Genomic DNA, 7,240 nt, shown 5'->3' on the forward strand with positions numbered 1-7,240 from the left:
CTGGCTGTTCCACCTGGCATGAGTCAAGTCCCCTCTTGGTGACTCAATTTTCACATCCATAAAATGGGTATGACAACCTGTGTAATGATGCCTCCTGTGTAAAGGTCAAATGAAGAAATGTATGCAAAGCACTTAGCACTTGGTAAGCAATTAGTGCACGGTTACTTCCTAGTGAATTCTTCCAGAGAACTATGGTTATTTAACTTTTCAGGAATGTACCTGTTGGGCAAAGTGAAGGATTCTTGTAACATTTAATACTTTGTGAAAACTTTTTCTATTACCTAGTTACTAAATATGGCCATAAAATTGTGTGCACATGTGTGCGTTGTCTCTGTGAGAGTGTGTGTGTGTGTGTGTGTGTGTGTAGAGAGAGAGAGACAGAAAGGAAATGTGGCAAAATGGTAACCATTGGTGAATCTAGGTGAGGGATATACAGAAATTAATTTTATTATTCCTGCAACTCTTCCATAGGTTTGAATTTTTTTTTCAAATTAAAAAGTAAAAAAAAAAAAAATTTTTTTCCACTTAATTTCAAAGAATCTAGTCCCATGCTTGTCTTGGAATAAGCACAACCAGAATGCTCCTTAGAAGCAAGGATGGCGAGACTGCATCTTACATACTTTGGACATGTTGTCAGGAGGGATCAGTCCCCTGGAGAAGGACATCATGGTTGGCAGAGTACCAGGTCATTGGAAAAAAGGAAGACCCTCAACAAGGTGGATTGACACAGTGGCTGCAACAATGAGCTCAAGCATAACAACGATGGTACGGATGGTGCAGGACCCGGCAGTGTTTCGTTCTGTTGTACGTAGGGTCGCTATGAGTCCGAACTGACTCCACAGCACCTAACGACAACAACAACACAACAGTCTCATGCTTGGTACATAGGAGGCTCGTTCAATAAATGGTAGTTATTACTATGTAAGGGAGTCTGGTGGTACAGTGGCTAAGTGCTCAACTGCTAACCAGAAGGTCAGCGGTTCCAACCCACCAGCTGTTCGGAGGGAGAAAGGTGTGGCAGTCTGCTTCTGTAAAGATTAAAGCCTTGGAAATCCTGTGGGGTGGTTCTGCTCTCTTCTATAGGGTCGCTATGAGACTGAACTCTATTAAATGGCAATCGTTATTACTATATACACAGAGCCTGTCAGAATTGTACGTTAGTACGTATTATTTATTTTTGTAAATATATATTGAATCCCATTCCGAGTGGGGCTCTGAGCTGGGCACCTGGCAGGAGCAAGGATGCACAGCAGCCCACCCTCAGGCGGTCAGGATGAAGGCCAGGCCCTGGGAATGTGGCGGGTGACAGCAGGCCTCATCTTCCCATGCCCAGCTCCTGGCAGTGTGCCTGTGCACAGGAGATGCCCACTAGAGAATTCCAGAACGAATATCCAAATGAACCAGCAGATACTGAATTTGAATATTGTAGATGCCACAGAGAGGTCCAAGGAGCCACACCCAGAGTGATGGCGGAACTCTGGGATGAATGTGGCCCCTTACCCGACCTTTGCGCCGTAAGTGAGTGGAGAGGCAGCCACCCAGGCCCAGGGCAGGGCAGCCGTGGGGCTGTTCTTTATTTAGGATAATGTCTGATTAGCTTGGTAGCGGGTAAGTGGAGTGGGGTGGGTGTGGGAGGGGCGTGGCTGTTGGGCCACATCAGTTACTACTTATTGACGCTGGTTCCCGTTGAGCCCCATCAACACCTGAGTCGCCCAGTGCCTCGTGTTAAGTTAACGATAGCAATCAGGTTAGGAGGGCATAATTGGATAATTCAATTGCTTTCCGAGGAGAGTTGCTATTTAATTAAAGGGGACTGGAGACAGAACAAGGAGGCTGGGAACACCAACCTGCTAATCTGGCAAGATGAAGAGTGCAGAGCGGAATGAAGCCAGGGCAGCGTGGTGACTGCTGGGTGCCGAGCATGCCAGGCTATGCCCCCAGATGGAGAGAGGGTGTCAAGAGCAACAGCTTGTTTCCATCAAAGTGATGGGAATGGGTCACGTGATAGAAAATCCGAAGGAGAGCCCATTATCCTGAGAAGATAACAAGATGCTTTTGAATAAACTTTTAGCTTTGGAATCAAAAAGGTTTTTGAATACATTTTCATTTACACATACGCCAGATCCTGTAGTCAGCCAGTTTCTGGCTGTGCGACCTCAGAAAATTGCTTAACCTCTCTGAGCCTCATTGTCCTCAATCAAGGTCATGAGGCAAGTAGCAGTTAGGAGGAGGGGTGCGTGTGCACCTGCAGGTGTGTGCTTGTGTGTTTACGTGTGTGGGGCGGGATAATTGTCTATTATTTGCGACATATCTGATTAAGTTGTGCATGTTGTTGGGTGCCGTCAAGTCAATTTGGTTCCAACTCATAGTGACCCCATAGGACAGCATAGAACTGCCCCATAGGGCTTCCTAGGCTATAATCTTTGCAGGAGCAGATTGCCAGGTCTTTTCTCCCATGACAGGTTCGAACTGTCGACTTTTCAGTTCACAGCTGAGAGCTTAACCATTACACCACCAAACCGAAAACCCACACCCACTACTGTCGAGTTGATTCTGACTCATAGCGACCCTATAGGACAGAGTAAAACTGCCCCATAGGGTTTCCAAGGAGCACCTGAGGGACCTGAACTGCTGATCCTTTGGTTAGCAGACATAGCTTTTAACCACACGCCACCAGGGAAATGGGCTCAAACATAGCAGAGGACTATGTAACGTTTCATTCTGTTATACATGGGGTAGCTATGTGTCAGAGCCTACTCAGCGGCAATTGACATAGTTAGAGGAAAAAAGGCGATTAACACAACTTGGACCTGGGAAAGAGAGACTTCTACTCACTTCCTGATTTTCATGTATTGTGAAATATAAGTACAAGAAACTCACCCCCAAGTCAAATATAGATGCTTAAACAGTCCCTTCTTCCCAACCATTTTCAAAGACAACCGAAAGTTGCCTGTTGTTAATTAGGGGAATGAACCAAGCAGAAAAATTCAAACCTTAAGTTACAATATTGAAGGATTCTATGGGCAAAATATTGAACAATGCAGGAAGCATCAAAAGAAGAGGGAAGAAATACACAGGGTCACTGTACCAAAAAGAACTGGTCAACATTCAAGCATTTCAGGAGGTAGCGTATGAACAAGAACCAATGGTACTGAAAGGAAGAAGTCCAAGCTGCACTGAAGGCATTGGTGAAAAATATGGCTCCAGGAATTGACAGAATACCTATCAAGATGCTTCAACAAACAGATTCAATGCTGGAAGCACTCGCTTGTCTCTGCCAAGAAATGTGGAAGACAGCTACCTGGCCAACTAATCAGAAGAGATCCATATTTGTATCCATGCCAAAGAAAGGTGATCCAACAGACTGTGGAAATTATCAAAAAATATCATTAATATCATACACAAGTAAAATTTTGCTGAAGATCATTCAAAAGCAGTTGCAGCAGTACATTAACAGAGAATGGCCAGAAATTCAAGCTGGATTCAGAAAAGGACGTGGGCTGAGAGTTATCATTGCTGATGTCAGAAGGATCTTGGCTGAAAGCAGAGAATACCAGAAAGATGTTTACCTGTGTTTTATTGCTATGCAAAGGCACTCGATTGTGTGAATCGTAACAAATTATGAATAACAATATTAAGAATGTGAATCCCAGAATGCTGAACTGTGCTCATGCAGAACCTGTACGTAGACCAAGAGGCAGTCTTTAGAATAGAACAAGGAGATACTGTGTGGTTTAAAATCAGGAAAGGTGTGTGTCAGGGTTGTATCCTTTCACCATATTTATTCAATCTGTATTCTGAGTAAATAATCAGAGAAGCTGGACTATATGAAGAAAAGGGCAACAGTATAGGAGGAAAACTCATTAACAACCTGAGATATGCAGACGGCACAACCTTGCTTGTTGAAAATAAAGAGGACTTGAAGCACTTACCAATTGATGTCAAAGACCACGGCCTTCAGTATGAATTGCACCTCAACATAAAGAAAACAAAAACCCTCACAACTGGACCAATAAGCAACATCATGATGAGCAGAAAATATATTGAAGTTTTCCACGATTTCATTTTACTTGGATCCATAATCAATGCCCATGGAAGCTGCAGTCAAGAAATCAATCTATGAGCAAATCTGCTGAAAAGACCTGTTTAAAGTGTTAAAAAGCAAAGATGTCACCCTGAGGACTAAGGTACGCCTGACCCAAGCCATGATATTTTCAATTGCCTCATGTGTATGCGAAAGCTGGACTATGAATAAGAAAGGCCGAAGAAGAACTGACGCATCTGAAGTATGATGTTGGAGAAAAATATTGAATATACCATGGACTGCCAGAAGAATGAACAAATCTGTCTTGGGAAGAAGTACAGCCAAAATGCTTCTTATAAGTGAGGATGGTGAGATTTTTCATCTCATGTACTTTGGACATGCTATCAGGAGGGACCAGTCACCGGAGAAGGATATCATGCTTGCTAAAGAGGAAGGCTCTCAAAGAGATAGATTGACACAGTGGCTGCAACAATGGGCTCAAACATAGTAAAACACGGGACTAGGCAGTGTTCTGTTGTATATAGGGTCGCTATGAGTGAGAACCAATTCGATGGCACCTAACAACAACAACCAAATGATCATTCAACAAGTATTTGTCAGTGCCTGCTATATGCAGGCTCAGTGCTGAGCACCCAAGAGCAAGGTGGGCTCCATCTCCACCCTCATGTGGCTCTCCTTCTGGTCAAGTTCACCTGATTTCATATGCAGGGAACCCTTCATAAATGACAGATGGGCGATAAAACTACAACAGGCAAAATGTGCGAGGGTGTGATTTTTGCTCTCACCAAGACAGATAAAACAGCGGACAAGATTGAGTTCTCACCACTTCCTCCCCCAATCACCACAAGTCTGCTCTCGCTGTGACCAGACCCTAGGTCCAAAGCCCTGGCGTTGGTGGTTAATATTTTAATTGGCATTTTCTCAGGATGCAGTCATAGTGTTCCCCAGCTGGAGCTGCCTTTGAGCTGACGGGCTCCTGGGGCGTCGGACCCCACTGGCGTTTCTCTCTGCTTCCCACGTGAATGATTATCTTTCAGCTCCCCTATTGAAGCTGTCCCTTCATTCTATCTGTGTCATCTCTTTGCTGCCATCTTATTAGGGAAAGCTTAGCCCTCTCCCCTGGGGTCAGACATTGTCCTCCTCTTCCCAGAAACCACTGTGGCATTTCAGCTACAAAATAGAACTGTAAAAAAACACATCTCGCCTGTTTCCTGGCTGGACTGGGAGGACACAGCACTTTCTAGCTGCCTAGCACATGTGACTGGGTCAGGTGAGCAATGGCGACAGTCCTTGAACAAGTGAGTGGCAGGAACTCTGGCCTGGTGCCTCTGGAGGGGGACAGTTCTGGGAGAATCCAAGTTTTAGAGAGCTTAAAAGTAAGGGACGAGACTATGCCATAGTAAATGCAGAAGTAAAGCATGCCTGTATGTGAAGCGTTTTTAAGCGCCATCAATATTAATAGCGTTGTTCCAAATAGAACAATGAGCAGGATTCTAATTAATCATTTTTAATGGCAGCTTCGCTCCCATTTTCGTACTGCACTTTTATCAGCAAGGCTCCCAAGGGGACTTTTGAAACTAGGAATAATAACTGAAGGTAGCCTGCTCCCATCCCCCAAAGGAACCCCACTCTGGTCTCCAAGGAGACGATTGTAGTTTATTCTAGGTAAGAAAACTCATGAGGCCCACCCCAAAGACCTGGCAAGTGTGGAACTAATGGTCACGCATTCATTCAACAAACGTTTATTAAGCATCTACTACAGGTCCAGCACTGTGCTAGGCTCTGAGAATTCAATGGTGGTCACAGTCATCACAGCCTAGACCCTGTCCTCATTAGGGAAGACAGGCACATGATCAAGAACAACCATGGGTATAGGTTGGAATGTGTGGCTAATTTTCTCCATGATTAACTGCCTCCTTTCCTGTGAGACCAGAAGAACTGGGTGGTGCCGGCCAACATTACTAAACACCTTGATCAAAAATTCTATTGAAGAATCCTGATCAAAACGGGGGAAATGCAGAAGAGAATTTAAAATTCTCATGGACTTCAGACTTTCCGGAGCCATTGAGGCTGGGTGAACCCCTGAAACTATTACCCTGAGATAACCTTTAAACCTTAAACCAAAAATGTCCCCTATGAAGTCTTCAATCAACAGTTTAGCTTAATTAGTAAAAAATGTCAACCTCAAGCATTATGCTGTTTTAAGAACTGTCTATACGGGATCAAACTGACAATAGCAACTCGGAAGATTAGAGAGGAATTTCAGGGGGGCAGTAAGTGTATGTTAACGGGGGAGGAACAACTCAGAAAAGGAGGGTGAGAATGTTTGCACACCTCAAAGAATATAATCGATGTTACTGAATTGTATGTGTAGAAACTGTTCAATTGGTGTGTTTTGCTGTGTGTATTCTCAAGAACAACAAAAAAGGAAAAAAAAAAACAACCATGGGTGAGGAGGGTTTTGCCTGGAGATGGTCAGGGCTTTGCCTGATGGGAAGGGGAGCACCAGCTGTGTTCAAGCAAAGTGAGGAGGCTTCCTGGAGGAAGTGGTATGAAGCTGAACCCTAAAGGGTAAGTAGGAGTCAACGAGGGGTCGGGGGAACACTTGTGCCAGGGGAGGGACAGGCCCAGGCAGAGCCCCAGAGCTTGGAAGAGAGAAGGGGACAGGTTTGAGAACTGTACATCTGGCCAGAGTACAGATCAAGAGCCTATGGGTTGTACACACACGTTCATAGCAGCACTATCCACAACAGCCAGAAGGTGGAAACAACCACATGGCCATCAACAGATGAAGGGATAAACAAAATGTGGTATATCCATGCAGTGGAATACTATTCAGCCATAAAAAGGAATCAAGTACTGATTCATGGTACAATGTGGATGAACCTCAAAAACATTATGCCAAGTACAAGAAGCCAGACACAAAAGGTCACATATTGTGTGATCACATTTATATGAAATATCCAGAATAGGTAAACCCAAAGAGACAAAATGAATATAGTGTGGTTGCAAGGGGCTGGGGGAGGGAGGAATGGGAAGTGACTGCTTGACGGGTACAGGGTTTGGTCTTGGGATGATGACAACGTGTTGGATCGACAAAGAAGTAGTGGCTGCACAACGCTGGAAATGTGTTAAATGCTATCGAAGAGTTCATTTTAAAATGGTTAATTAAAAAAATATTGCGGTATGGCAAAA

Source organism: Loxodonta africana, chromosome 9 (assembly GCF_030014295.1).
Source record: "Loxodonta africana isolate mLoxAfr1 chromosome 9, mLoxAfr1.hap2, whole genome shotgun sequence".
Lineage (NCBI taxonomy): Eukaryota > Metazoa > Chordata > Mammalia > Proboscidea > Elephantidae > Loxodonta > Loxodonta africana.